Genomic DNA, 14097 nt, shown 5'->3' with positions numbered 1-14097 from the left:
TGGGAAGGTAATGACAAGCCAAGACTGGGGTGGTACTGTGGACGTCCCTCTACAGGCAAAGCAACTGTATATTTGATCAGAATACAGTAAAAAAAAATACAAATGTTAAAAATTGTCTCTGATTTGTGAATTCATTTGTATGATAAGTTTTACAAAGATTTATAAAATCAATAACAGTTAATTACACATTCAAAACATTTTATATTGAACATAGTATGTCGAGAAAGCATACAGATATCATTTAAAAACTTTTTATCAATTAAATCAAGAGTGTCAGGTCTCAGCTTGAGCCTAAGCTGGATCCGGATCTGGTTCAAAAGAAGCTGGTGAACAAGGACTGGGGGCTTCCCGCTCAGCGACGGGGAAATGGACCAGGACAGGCTTGACCCAGGTATCAGAGAGAATGGTCCAGGGATGTGGGAGGAGTGACCACACAGATGTTGCAGAATCCGCCCACAGGCCAGTCCCAGAAACTTGCTGGCTCCTAAAGGGAACAAAAATCAAATCAAAAAGCAGCCTTTCCCTTAAAAATGCTGAAGACCCAGGCGTGGGCAGCACCTGCATTGGTCCCGAGGCAGGTTAGACTCCAAGCATTCATGGATTTGTTTTCTGTGTACTTCCTTCCTTTCCCCCGGTTACCCTGGGAGCACCGCAAGATAAAACAAAGACTCCAAGAGACAGACACCAATCCTGGTAAAAGACAGCAAGTCTCCAATGTGTTTTTCCCAAACCAGGAGCTTTGATTTTGCTCCCTGAATTTCACTTAAGACTAAGGCTGGAGAAGGAAGGGAGAGGCTGATGGAGACAAGGACAGAGGAGAAATGTGGGGAGGAAGCAACATGGGAAGGAAAAGAAAGACCAGCAAAAGCAAAAGCCCCAGGAGCCACAACTGAAAGGACCCCGGCACAAGCTGTCCTCCAAGGCGACTCCCTCACCAGCCCGTCCTTGGACAGCAGCCCTGGACTCCTGTAAACCCCTGTGAACAGCTGCTGTGGGCCTTGGGCAAAGCTGGTGGGAGTGCGAAGAACAAACCTCGCCATGACCATCATGGAATATTCCTATGGTCCAGGGCAACGGGGGGCACAGTCCTGGTGTGACAATATTGTCTAATGCCTGGTAGCCAAAAGGACAGGGAAGCACCCATCCCACCTTGCCACAAGGTACTGCAGCGCTGGCCGGCATCACGAGGCCTTCAGAGCCCTATGCATGGTATCTGGCAGAAGTGGACAGCCCCCAGTGGGAGATGCCGGCTCCTGGTGAGAGCCGGAGGCAGCAGAGAAGCAGAAAGATCTGGCAGAAGCAGCTGCGCAGCAGAAAATGGCCAGGAGCAGAGCCAGCCGTTGGGGAGCACCCTGGAGCTCCAGGAGCGCCTAGATCAAGGAGGGAGGGCCCAGGCCCTGGGTGAGCAGGTAGGGCAGGTACCCTGGAATCAGATGGCTCAGGTTAGTGTAACCCCATTTGTGCTCCCAGCCAGACTAGTGAGGAACTGGGCTGATCCAAGACACGGCTGAAAATGCAACTAGCATCTGGCAAAATCCGTTTGTCGAGTTTATGACGTATCTGATGGAGAAAAAATGATGACAGGTTCACCACAAATTATGCACATAGAAAAGTAGCGTACGGTTTTTAATTCCGGGAAAATGAAAAGCTGTACAAGAAGGAGGATGTAATCATAGGACCAACTTGACCTTTAGTGAGCAGTATTTTTCATTAAACTGAGAGGACTTGGGTGGTTGAGAAGAGGACTGGGGGCAGGAGACAGGACAGCTGACTCTGCATCAATTATCTAGATAGATAATTGCCTAACACTGAGAGGTCGAGAGACAGCAGTCTAATCTTGTAATTCAGAAAAATAAATACTAGGAAAAATAGCTAAAGAATTGAGGCAGGTTGTGTTTAGGGAGCCGCACTGAGTGGAACAGGAGAAGGGGAAGCAGGGGCCTGCTGGGGCCTGCCTCCAGGCCTGTGAGTCATCTTGGACCCGTGAACTCTCCACTCTGGGACTCACTTTCCCCATTTGTATCATGGTGGTGCTGTGTAAGTGATCTCTAGTGGCTGTCCGGCTCTGGGGTGTGGGGTTCAAAGCATATGGCTTTATGGGGATGGATGCACTGTGGGTACTGGGCATGAGAATAAATGCACTTTTCATGATCATAATGACCTGAGTGTCACACAGAACTGGACCAGACCAGCCCCAGCATGCCTCTCAGAATGGTGCTCAGACTACAACAGGCGGCCTCAGCACTTCCTCAGCTCAGCCAAAGGAAACTCTGCCCACCTGCTCCCAGGCTCAGGGCCCGGCCACAAGAAGGCACCTCTGGAGTCACTGAACCACATTCTTTAGTGCAGATACTGACAATCATCCCAGCAGGACCCATCTCTATCTCTGCAACCTCCTCTTCGTACTCCCAGCGCCCACTTTGACCTCCTCCACCCCCATCCCGTATTTCATCCCCACAAACAGACCATATTAGCATCTTATCTGGTGAACAGGACATGCATCTACATGTAGAGGGAACGAATGAGTGAATGAATGAATGAAATCATATACTAACTCCCTGTGCATTGAATGTCTTTCCTATGCACCAGAATTGAAGGAATTATGGCAACGAAGAGATACAAAGCAGATGGAAACTGACATGCACACTCCACTCAGAGTGAAGAGGGAAATGACAGTGAAAAGGACATCGGATTCCTTGTCTAAGCTTCCTCTAGAGGCAAAACTATTGTGGGGAAACGAGGGAAGCAGTCCCTGTAGAAAGTAACTTTCTACAAATCTTCCAGGAAATCTTCCAGGACCTGGGACCCAGCAAAGGTGCATGTGGCCATATGGCCAAATGACCCTTCCTTTTATGCATAAGGCAAGTCAGGATGGAAAATGCTGGTTATCTTTAAGACTGAAGCTCTGAGGGGAGAAGAGAATTGGCATGTGTTTGGGACCTACTATACGTCACCAATTTTTATGTATTTTCTCATTTAATCCTGACAATGACCTTGTGAAGCAGGAACCATGACCCTGATTTACAAATGAAGAAACTGGACCTCTCAAAGCTAATTTATCTTCCTTTAGTTCACATAGCTAGTGAGTGTCAAAGCTGGGATTCAACCCAAAGGCCAGGTCATGACAAAACGCACTGTTGTCCCTTATAAGTACCGACTTGCACAGACTTACTCCACGCAATTCTTGACCTGGCTGAGGAGGGGCATGCGGTGTGAGGCCCCGAGAGGGAATGTGTGCGAGGTGCCTTCTCTGTGCCTAGCTGCCACGTGCAGAGACCAAGCCACATTTTCCAGGCTGGGGTGTGAGTGGAAGGTCACAGAAGTTTGTTGGCCAGAGGGGGACCATGTTGAAAGGGGCACAGAAGAGGGGAATTGGTGCAAGTGTATTCCTTTAACAAATGAGAGACTCAGTCACATTATATTAGCTCTATTCCCTACCAAATGGATCTGTCCGTTCTTTCCGTTTCTGTGTATTCTAAATGCATTTAAATGAACTGATTATTTAACAATTTCTATGGGTTTTCTGGTGTTTGTTTTTGAAATTTTTGTTTTTGTTTGACAGTGTTGAATCATCAAAATATTGTAAAGCATTTTTCTGGCTCACTAATTGCTACACTCCTGCCTAATTGCCTGCTGTTTCATTTCTTCTTTGTTAAAATAACACAAAGTTTTCTGTTCTGTTGCTTCCCCAAAACAAACGGTGCTGCTTCACTACCGCTCCATCTGTGCCTTCACCAGGATAACAGCACACACAGCAAATTCCACAGACCATCGGTCCTGGGCAGGGGCTGGGGAGCAGGAACTGGGAAGGACGGAATGAGAAGCACAGTGGCCGGCCTCTTCCCTGCATTCCTGAAGCTCCTTCCCCAGCCCCCCGCCTCACATTATCTAATGGATCTGCTGACATCTTCAGCACCTCTTAGTTGCCTATACACTCAAGTGCCCTATGCCATGAAGCTGGTGGAACCTAGAAGCCCCTGCCTTTAGTTATAGAGACTCCACATGTAGCTCTATTTATCCATCCAGAAACTACAGCCTTAAACCAACCAGCCTCACCTGTGCCACAGAACTGTGCTCCGTTGACACCTGAAGTATGGGTCCCACGTGATGCGCAGCACATGGGCTCTTCGTTGCATCCTATGTTTCTGACCTCTCCCTGAGCCTCCCTTCCCCAATAGGAATGGGAATTGGGGATATGGATACATTTTTCTAAGCACATCTCTGCCCTTTCCATAGGACCTTGCCAAAACCAGTTGGCCGCCTGTTGGTTGGAAGCCAGTATTATGATCCTGGCCTTCTATTCTTATGGAAGAGAAAATACTGAGGCCCAATGAGGGAAAGTAGAGTCCAAGGTCACAGTGTGAGTCAATGGCAGAGCTGGGACCAGACCTGGGAGCTGGACTTCAAAACCAGTGCTATGCTAATTCCAGACTTTACTCCTGTGAGAGAAAACTCAACACCCTGATGTTCTTCTAAAGACCTGAGGATGCCTGGAAAAGTGGAGAATGTTCGCTGGGAGAGCTGGCTTGTCAACAGCATTTGTGCAAAGGGTCAGGGCTTTGGGTTGCCTGGAAGGGTCTATGAGTCAACACTATGATAAACCTGCCATAAAGTAACCAACAAATGTAGAATCAAAGTATTAATACACTATCTAATGCGACATATATATGTTATATATATACTATACACACACACACGCACACACGTGTATACATTTAGCTTAACAAAATTTTGCTGCCAGAGTAAGGGACATGATCATGTTTCCTAACCTGACCCCACGTGGAGGGTTGTGTTCACTTTAAGAGGAAAATTGACAAACTGGAGCATTCCCAAAGAAAAGCAACCGAGAAGCCAAGCTAACTCGAAATAATAATAATAATGTAAATTATTAATTTAATAATTATTAAATTAATAATAATTTAATACAGTAAACATGTATCTGACCTCAAATAGCTGAAAAATAATGTGAAAAAGAAAACAGAATTGTTCTGGTCATTTTGGAGAGCCAAAGCTTTCCCTTTGGAGAAAGATAAAAGTGAATTTTAACCACTGGAACTCTTTAAACTATGAAGATTATCATGTAAAGTAGTGAGTTCCCCATCATTTCAGGTGTCCAAGCAGAGACGTCTCCAGGGAGACACCAGAGGACTTACCGAGTGTGCTTTAGAAGGAATTCAAGCAACAGAGATGAGTTTGAACTAGATCAAGTGTATCCTGCCATCTGATAAACTCTACCGTCCTTTCCCTGGGGCTCAGAGCGAGAAGAGGGAGGAAAGAGGAGAGGGTAGTGGAGCTGAGCCTCCTTCCGGAGGTAGGGTCAGAGCAGCTGCAAGTGTTTTCACCAGTCTGTGTACCTCTTAATATCCTTCTATATTAGCCAGGATCCCTCGGTTGCACAATGGAGAAGCTCATGCATCTTTAGGCAAAAGACAGGTGTTTATTGGAAGAACACAGGGTGTCTTGTGAAAACTGGAAAACTCTCTCTCCCTCCACCTCTCCCAGAATATCATCCATCCTCCCTTTCTGCAGACCACTTTATTGCATTCTCCAGAGTCTTAGGTGTATGAGTTTAGAATTCATTCTGCAGTTTTCTCAAGTTTACTTGAGGGTAGGAATCATCTGGAGTGCTTGTTTCAGAAATGGATTCAACCTAGGCTTCCTGATGTGGACTTTCTGCGGGGAGTCCTGATAGTCCAGTGATTTTTATCATCGGGGAAGTTTGACAGTCTTTGCAGAGGCAAGCTGGGAGTCATTGAAAGTTTGAAAGCAGAGTCATGACATAAATAGTCATGCTTCTGGGAGATTAATTAGGTGGCTCTGTAGAAGCCAGACTGTCAGTATTGAGCTACAGAGAGCTCTGATAAGGGAGACCTGGGATGGTACCTCTGAGATCTGAGTGGAGGGACAAGAAGCACAGGCCCTGCGGCCACGTCTTCCTCTCATGATCCCACCTTCCTGGCCACTGTTGAGAGGAACAGCGTGTGCACATGACATTGGTGGAGACAACTGGGATCCTCCCTCACAGGGATTCAGAATGACAACTGAATGACCCTCTACCTCATCTCCCTGGTCCAGTCCTTCTCAGGTCAAAGCCCACCCCTATACAGATGTCCTGAGCCAGGTGACACTTACCCTCCATTGAGTACTTATGTCACCCGTCCTTGGCCTCTCTTCTGACCCTAATTACAATACTTCCTTCCATCCTACATCAAGGATGTATGTGTCCACTTCACCCACCAGACTATAAACTCTATTAGGAATGAGGACTCTACTTCATGCATCTTTGTTCCTATCCAACATTCCTTACACATATACATCAGCCCGGGCATCAAAAAGTATTTCGCTAACTACTTGTTCCATGGAAACGGTGATTCCTCTCAAGTTCCTTCTAGCCAGTTCTTGAAGCGGCCAGGAGGTTTCCCACATGAGTGCTGAGAATGAGACCTCTGAGCTACCATAACATATCTGCACTTTACCTCTTGTCCTCCAGCACCTTTTATGGGAATTTCTCCTTCCTTCACCCACTCAAAAAGTGAGGGCCACGACCCAGTGCCCATCTAAGCCCAGTTGCTGCTCATTAGGCATGAAAGCTCAATGCCAAGGGCACTAAAAGTCAATGTTGCTGCCATCCTAGATTCCAAATCTATCTGTGCCTTGTCTTTTCTGCGTCCCACGGAGACACATTTAACACATTCATTCAAGATATATTACTGTGGGTCTGCTTGGTACGAGGGCCACTGCTAGGTTGTAGAAGATCATTAAGATAAAGCCCATTCAGATTCACTTACTTTAAGGCTCAGACATCTGTCACAAGCGTCTAGGGTGAAGGATAGTCTTCCTGGGAATCTCACCTCACCTCTCCCGTAGTGGCCCCTTGGCCTGCAGCCAGGCATGTGCACCACAGTTCTGTCTCCCCCCCGGGGGACTTCATGTCAAGAGTGTTCCCAATGTCTTCCTCTGAATTAACGCAGGGTCAAATCCCACCTCCATACAGTCCTGCGGACCATGCTAACTCCTAGGGTCGATATAGCTGAAACCCACACTAACAAATATCTGTTGAATATTGAATGACTGTCTTTCACATACAAATCCTATATAGACAGACACACGCCCTCCGCTCTCCACCTGACCCTTCACACACATCCTTCTACATCACAATAACTAAGAGGGCTTCGTGGCTCTTAAAGGACTTTCAGCCATATAAGTGGAGGGCCTCATAGCACTTGTGAGAAGTCACTGGAGAGGACAATTACACTAATCCTCTCGTACAGATGAGGCAGGTGGCCTCAGACACTAAGAGCTTCTCAGAGCTGGAAGGATGGGCCATGGCATTTGGATCCAGGTTCTCTGCTCCTAGTTGCTGTCCTTCCAATCCAGCTTCTCTAGGAGGGACAAAATGTCACCTATATTAAGCACCTACTATGTTGCAGGTATCTTACATGCTTTACTTCATCTAATCCTTTCAGTGGCCCCATGAGGCAGATGTCATTGCCCCCATTTTATAAGTGAGGTGACTGAGATACAGGGAGGTCAGGGTCACCCAGCAAGTAAATGATGGGGGCAGGATTCCAACTCAGGTCACTTGGATCTAAAGCCCATGCATTTGGCCCTCACCACAATGCCCCACCACATAGAAAACTCTATATCCTGTCATCGTCTCATTAGAAAACCAGCCGTCATGCTACTGCAGCTAAAGCAGTCCTCATAAATAAATTACCTCCCTAATCAATCAAATAAAGAGCAGTAAAGGGTGTTTTAATTCCCAGACTTCCAACCAGCCGAGTAGAGCGCTATGTGTAATTGGTCTGTGCTGCCCCTCTGTAATGTCACAACACATTCCCAGCTGAATAACCACAAAACTGAAAAAGTCAACCAGGGCATCAGCCCAAACAAGGACATCTTGTTGCAGGACCGAATGCCCTCCCACATCATAAAAGCACCTAAAAAATGCCAGAATTCTAGGATCTCGGTTGTAGCGTGAAATCCTATCTATAGAACCTTTATCAAAACACAGATTACACGCACTACAAACTAGGGCTTTAGCTCATTTTTCAGCTAGACAATGATACAGACTTCCTTAGATCTTCCTTCCACAGTGTTCCTTTCCCCACCAATGTAGTGGCTTTCCCGTGGGAAGAGAATCAGGGCAGGGGAGGGTGGCAGGCGAGCCTGACTGGAGATCAGTGTGGGGCGCAGAGAGGCTGGGCTGAGGGGCAGGAGAAGGCACGACCTCACCTGGGGACCACAGGGCTCCTCCTGGGTGGTTCCTACCAGGCACCGCCTTGCCTTTGTCCTCATGTTTCCACCTCTCATTCTTCCCACCCTGGGACAAATACCCCCATCATTGTCCTGTGGGCCCAGTGGGACAGCGAGAAGGCATTGAGGACCCCACTCGGCTGCTCTTATGGAGAAATCGCTCGTTCTGCCCCCAGAGTCAGCCTCCTCTGGGGTTGAACGCTGGCCAGAGGGCTCCCACCGTTTCACAGCCGTCTCCTGCATGGCTGTGGTTTCCTCCTTCCCTCTGTCCCCACAGGCTCTCCGTACTGCAGAGATTCAGCAGGCTTTGTCCACTGAGAATTCACTTACCTTCCCTGTAAGGAGTTCCCCGAGGACCCGAGCAATCAAAACTCCTGGTGCACTGAGTCCGCCTTCTTCAACTCCTGTGCCATTTCCCCAACACTGCTCTCGCTCCAGGCTTTCTTCTAGTGCATGAAATACTTTCCCTAAATCGCCACACGTTTGAAACCGAGCTGCCATGACGTGCCAACAACAGAGGCAGGTAAGCGACAGCTGGTTTCAAGAGGCACCCTATAAAAATCAAGACAAGATTTAAGTGGTGAGGAGAAGGCTTCTGAAAAGGCAGCATCACCTCTACAGGTCCCCAGTTGAGCTCATTGTCTCCCCACCCCCATCCTCTCTTTGTAGATGCTCTGTCCTGATGACTGGCCTTCTCATCCGTTCAGTCGCTCACCCCAGAAAGTGGGAGTCAGCCCTGAAGTCCTATATCCAATCCGTAGCCAAGCACTGTCACTTTTGTCTCCTTGATCTGACTCAAACATGCCCCCTTCTCTCCATCCCTAGATGATGTTACCAGATTCCAGGCTTTACTGTCTCTCACGTGGATGATTGCGGTAGCTTCCTAACTAGTCTGCCTATCTGTGGTTTCCCCTGAATAACCCAAACCTGCCTCAACTCTGATGCCTCGGGAGTCTTTAGAAAATGCCTACTAAGATCTGAAAACACTGTGCTTGGTAGTGTCTGCCTGTACTTTCAGTCCATCCGACTCCGGAACTGCACAAACAATAAGCGTTTTCCTGGCTCTCCTGGACCAACTTAGAGCCACTTATAGGTGCACGTGCAGGCCATGCTGTTTCACACTTATATTCCTCAGTGCACACTGTTCTCTCCATCTCAATGCTCCTTCCCAGGTCTACCTAGAACATCTCTAGTCTTCTACCAAGAAAATCCCTACTCCTCTCCAAACTCTTCCTCAGGCACAGTCTGTTGTACCAACACTTCCAGTCTCCCTTTAGCACTAATTAGTTTTGCCTGTGTATTTTTTACATACTTTGGCAAACTTATTTACTTAATTTAATATTTTGACAACACTTTGTAACTGCTGCAAAGTGCATCTACAATTTTCTGTTACAGATCCACTTGTAAAAGGTTTCCTGTGACATTACAGCAAGCCTCTTTTTTCAGAGAATATCCCCAAATTCATCCTCAAGTAAGAATAAAAACTCCAGAGGGCTGGTCCCACTGAATGAACTAAACTAAATTCTACCAAACTAATTCACTGCAGAAGACCTGAAGTTCATCACTTGGTTTAAAGAGTTTGAGTATGTATTTTTCTATCTTCCCTGAAAAATGATATTTAAGGTAGTAGATCATGACATACTTTAAGTTGAGGTAAAATAAATCACTCCCAACCTAAGTATTGGCAAATGGCACAAGGTACCCTGAGACTAGCAGGAAAAAGAAAAGATCAGGAAAAGCTATTGTATGGGGCAGAAATCATGGGGTAAGTCACTCAGTGCCAAAATATAATAACTTTTATGGGAAATATTTTTGAATGTTATTCTAAAGAGTAGGATATGATTCCACGACAAAGAGGAAAATGATCAGAAAAATGCATCAAGTAGCTACCATATGACAACCATTTTGTTAAGCACTTTATAAACATTTAATCTCACAACAGCCATGCAAAATGTGTGTCATTAGCCATTTGTAAAAAAAAAAAAGAAAAAAGAGAAATTAGGTTAAAAATAGAAGATATTCCTAGTTTTATGCTAATAAATGACAAAACTAAAATTCAGACTCAAATCTGACTAATTCAAAGACCAGCTTCCCAGACAAAAGTTTAAATCAAAATAAAGAAGATAATCTAATGATAATAAAAAATCCAAATGGGTCAAACTTACCAATTTAAAATGAGACTCTCGCATTGGGTTCATTAAGCAATATGCATCAGTATCTTGTCTTAGACGCCTTTCAAACCAAAACACAGAGAAAACCTTAAAAACATTCTAATGGGGGAAAGACACACCAAGCAAATACGAAGTCAAAGAAAGCTGGGAGAGCAATCTTAATACCTGGCGGAATGGAATTCAAAACAAGAAGAGTAACACGTTATATATTGATCAAAGGGAATAGCAAAATAAGAGAATACAGCTAGGAATATTCATGCACTTTACAATATAACCTCAAAATATACAAAGCAATAACTGACAGAACTGTGGGGAGAAATATATAAATCAACAGCTGCAGATGAGAACTTAATACCCCCTCCCAGAAATTGATAAAGCAGTAGAACTGGAGCGAAAGCATGTTGGCTTGTTGTTGGGTTGCGCGTTCGTTCAGGAAATGCCCGAAGGAACCTTTTGGCCAACCTAGCAGAATATCCCAATAACGCAATTATTGAATATAAAGGACTTCATACCCAATAAATACAGAGTATGCACTCTTTTTTAGTTGAACATTTAACATACACCAAGAAATGAGCATGTATTAGGCCATGGAAGTGTCAGTAAATTCTAAGGACTCACTATCACCAAGGAATGTTCTCTACTCATAATACAACAACATTAGAAGTTACCCACAAAAATGTAAGTTCAAAACCTTATGTATCAGCAAACAGGATTACATATTACTAATAAATTGGGGGCTGAAAAATCATAACTGAAGTTAAAAACTCAGTAACAAGACACTCCATTTCAAAATTTGTGGGAACAGCAGAAGCAGAGCTTTTCAGATATTCATAAATTCATCCAGAAAAATTTAAAAAGTGAAAGCAAATATTCAATTGAAGAAGCTGCAAAAAAATGTAACAGAGCAAATAAAAGAAATAAGAAAGCAGAAAATGATAAAGGCAAAACTAAATGAAATTAATAATTTAAAAAACAGACATTTAACAAAGCCAAAAGCTAGTTCTTTGAATAAATAAACAACATAGACCTTTGGCAAGACTGATCAAGATAAAAGGGGGAAAATTAAAATAAACAAACAGCAGAATGAAATAGGAACTACCAACAGACACAATATAAATGAAATGATAATAAATTGAACACCTATACACTAAAAAGTCTAAAAACCTAGATAAAAGGAGTAGATTTCTTACCAATGCTTCTGGCAGGGGCAGAGCATGGCCCTGACCCAGTGAGCAGCATAGTCCCCCTCCCCAAACCCCTGCCCCACAGACTAATGGTCTGAGGCCAGATACCAGCAGATACCCTGAGACCCATCTCTAAGAGGGCACCCACCTTCCATCACTCTAGAGCCAGAGTTTTCCAAAAGCCAAATCTGACAAGATTTTAAAATAATTTTTAGGGCAGATAATAACGTGTGAACACCCTGTCCTTAATATTTTATTCAGCACTCTAAGTAAATTTCACAATCCAAAAAAAAAAAATTCTGACCAGATAACACCCCTATTTAAAAGCCTTTGGTGGGTCTGAGAAACTGTCACAGCCAAGGGCAGCCAATGGAGACATGGCAACTAAATGTAGTATGATATCCCTGATGGGATCCTGAAACAGACTGGGGACATGAGATAAAAACTCAAGCAGTCTGAATAAAGTATGGACTCTTAGTTAATAATGATATATCAGTATTGGTTCATTCACTGTGACAAATGTACCATACTATTGTATGATGTTAATGATAGGGGAAATTGGGTGTGGGTTTCACCCAATGAATCCTCTGTTCTATCTTGTCAATTTTTCTGTAAATCTAAAAACTATTATAAAATTAAAAGTTATTGAATTATGAAGAAGCTAATAGAGGAGAAAAAGCCTTCAGTGGTTCTCCATCACTTCTAAACCCAAATTCCTTATCTTGGGAAACGCAGCCCTTTGTGAACTGGCATTCCCAGGGGGGGCAGAGACCAGTGACCAAACCAGCAAGAATGGAGAGAGACGGGAAGCCTGCTTCTTACCAGGTTGTGGAATAGGATGGAACATTAAAAAAGACAGGGCCCAGCAGAGGCAGAAAAGAGAATTCTGAGAAACGGCTTGAGCTTGGGAGGGCCCTGGTTTTGATCAGCAAAACAGCAAACATTCTACAAGGTTCCCCAAAAGTAGCTTTGGCATGCCTTGGGGACTTGTCGTCACCACTGGAGGGACCCCTGCTGCCCTGCTCCCTAATCTTGAGACCTAAGGAGGTGCAGCAGCCCTGGCTGGAACCCCAGCATTGGCCTGATGGGGGTGCCCCCACCAACCAAACCATCTAGATATGGTCAGTCATGGTTCGGTCAGATCTAAATGGCCTGCCTGGATTCCTCATCATTGCAGCCACAGATCATTTTCAGATGTCACCCTCAACCCTTGGGTCTTACCAAGCACTGGACAGTAGCCCCAGGGGTCCTTGCCCAAGCTTGCCCCTTCCAGGTCAAGTTCCCAGGGCTCAGTCCAAACTAACTCAAAGATTGCCACAATGTTATAAGGGAAGGCTGGAGTAGAATTGATGACTTCTAAGAACATTTCCAGCTCTAAAAATATTCTCTGAATTTCTCCACCAAATCTGCACAGCTGGACTCTTAAATCCTCTTGTCCTTCCTTCTCCAGACTCCATATCTTCAATTCCTCCATAGCCCTGCTGCAAATAAATAATACCCCCTAAGAGCCTCCAGCTTTCTTTCCACCCAGACCCCCATGAGAAGAGGATGTCTGTGCTTGAATACCCAGTGTGGGCTACAGAGGAAAAGCCAGGTGGTCACACACAGAAGCTTCTTTGCAGGTTACAGACTACATTTCCATCCATATCCCCCCATTCATCTTTTGGCAAAATGCAGAGAGAGGGTTAAGAATGAGGAGGAGGGCTTCCCTGGTGGCGCAGCGGTTGAGAGTCCGCCTGCCGATGCAGGGGACACGGGTTCGCGCCCCAGTCCGGGAGGATCCCACATGCCGCGGAGCGGCTGGGCCCGTGAGCCGCAACAGGAGAGGCCACAACAGTGAGAGGCCCGTGTACCGCAAAAAAAAAAAAAAAAAAAGAATGAGGAGGATTCCATCAAGTCAGGCAAAATTAATTAGCTACAATTTCACTGTTGAGCTGCCAGGTAAATTTCACAGTGTGATCACTCTGAGCTTCTGCATTAACGCGACAATAACTTCTTATAAGCATTCAATATCCCATTTTACTCCATGCATGGGCAAGTCTAAGAATTAGGTACTAGTCCAGTTGCCATGCTTCGTTTGGAGCTGGGGATAATCAAATTTTATAGGCTGTTTCTCAAAGAGAAACACAGTAGCTGCTGTCGCTGTTTTTTCTCCTCCCACCTTTAAATGGAAATGATAATGTCTACCTCATTGGATTGTTGAGGTACTTCTAACACAGCACCTGGCACATAATTAGTGCTCAGTATAGCTCTATGTGGCAACAACCTCATGGCACGCACCCAACTGCAGTGAAGACATCAGAAGAAAAACTTTAGAGGAGTGAGGGATGGTGGTATTTGGGTTACACTTAATGATTCAGAAAGCATGGAAGGAAACAAAGCTTGGACCCCACATATGAGGAGCAGCAGGGTGAACTGGAGAAAGGACACACGTCCACGCTCTATGAGCATGGCTCACCAGCATGCACACGTCCCACACCACCTGA

The sequence above is a fragment of the Phocoena sinus genome, chromosome 16, assembly GCF_008692025.1.
Source record: "Phocoena sinus isolate mPhoSin1 chromosome 16, mPhoSin1.pri, whole genome shotgun sequence".
Classification (NCBI taxonomy): Eukaryota; Metazoa; Chordata; class Mammalia; order Artiodactyla; family Phocoenidae; genus Phocoena; species Phocoena sinus.
The sequence above is the reverse complement of the archived record's forward strand: the minus strand, read 5'-3'. Positions refer to the sequence as shown.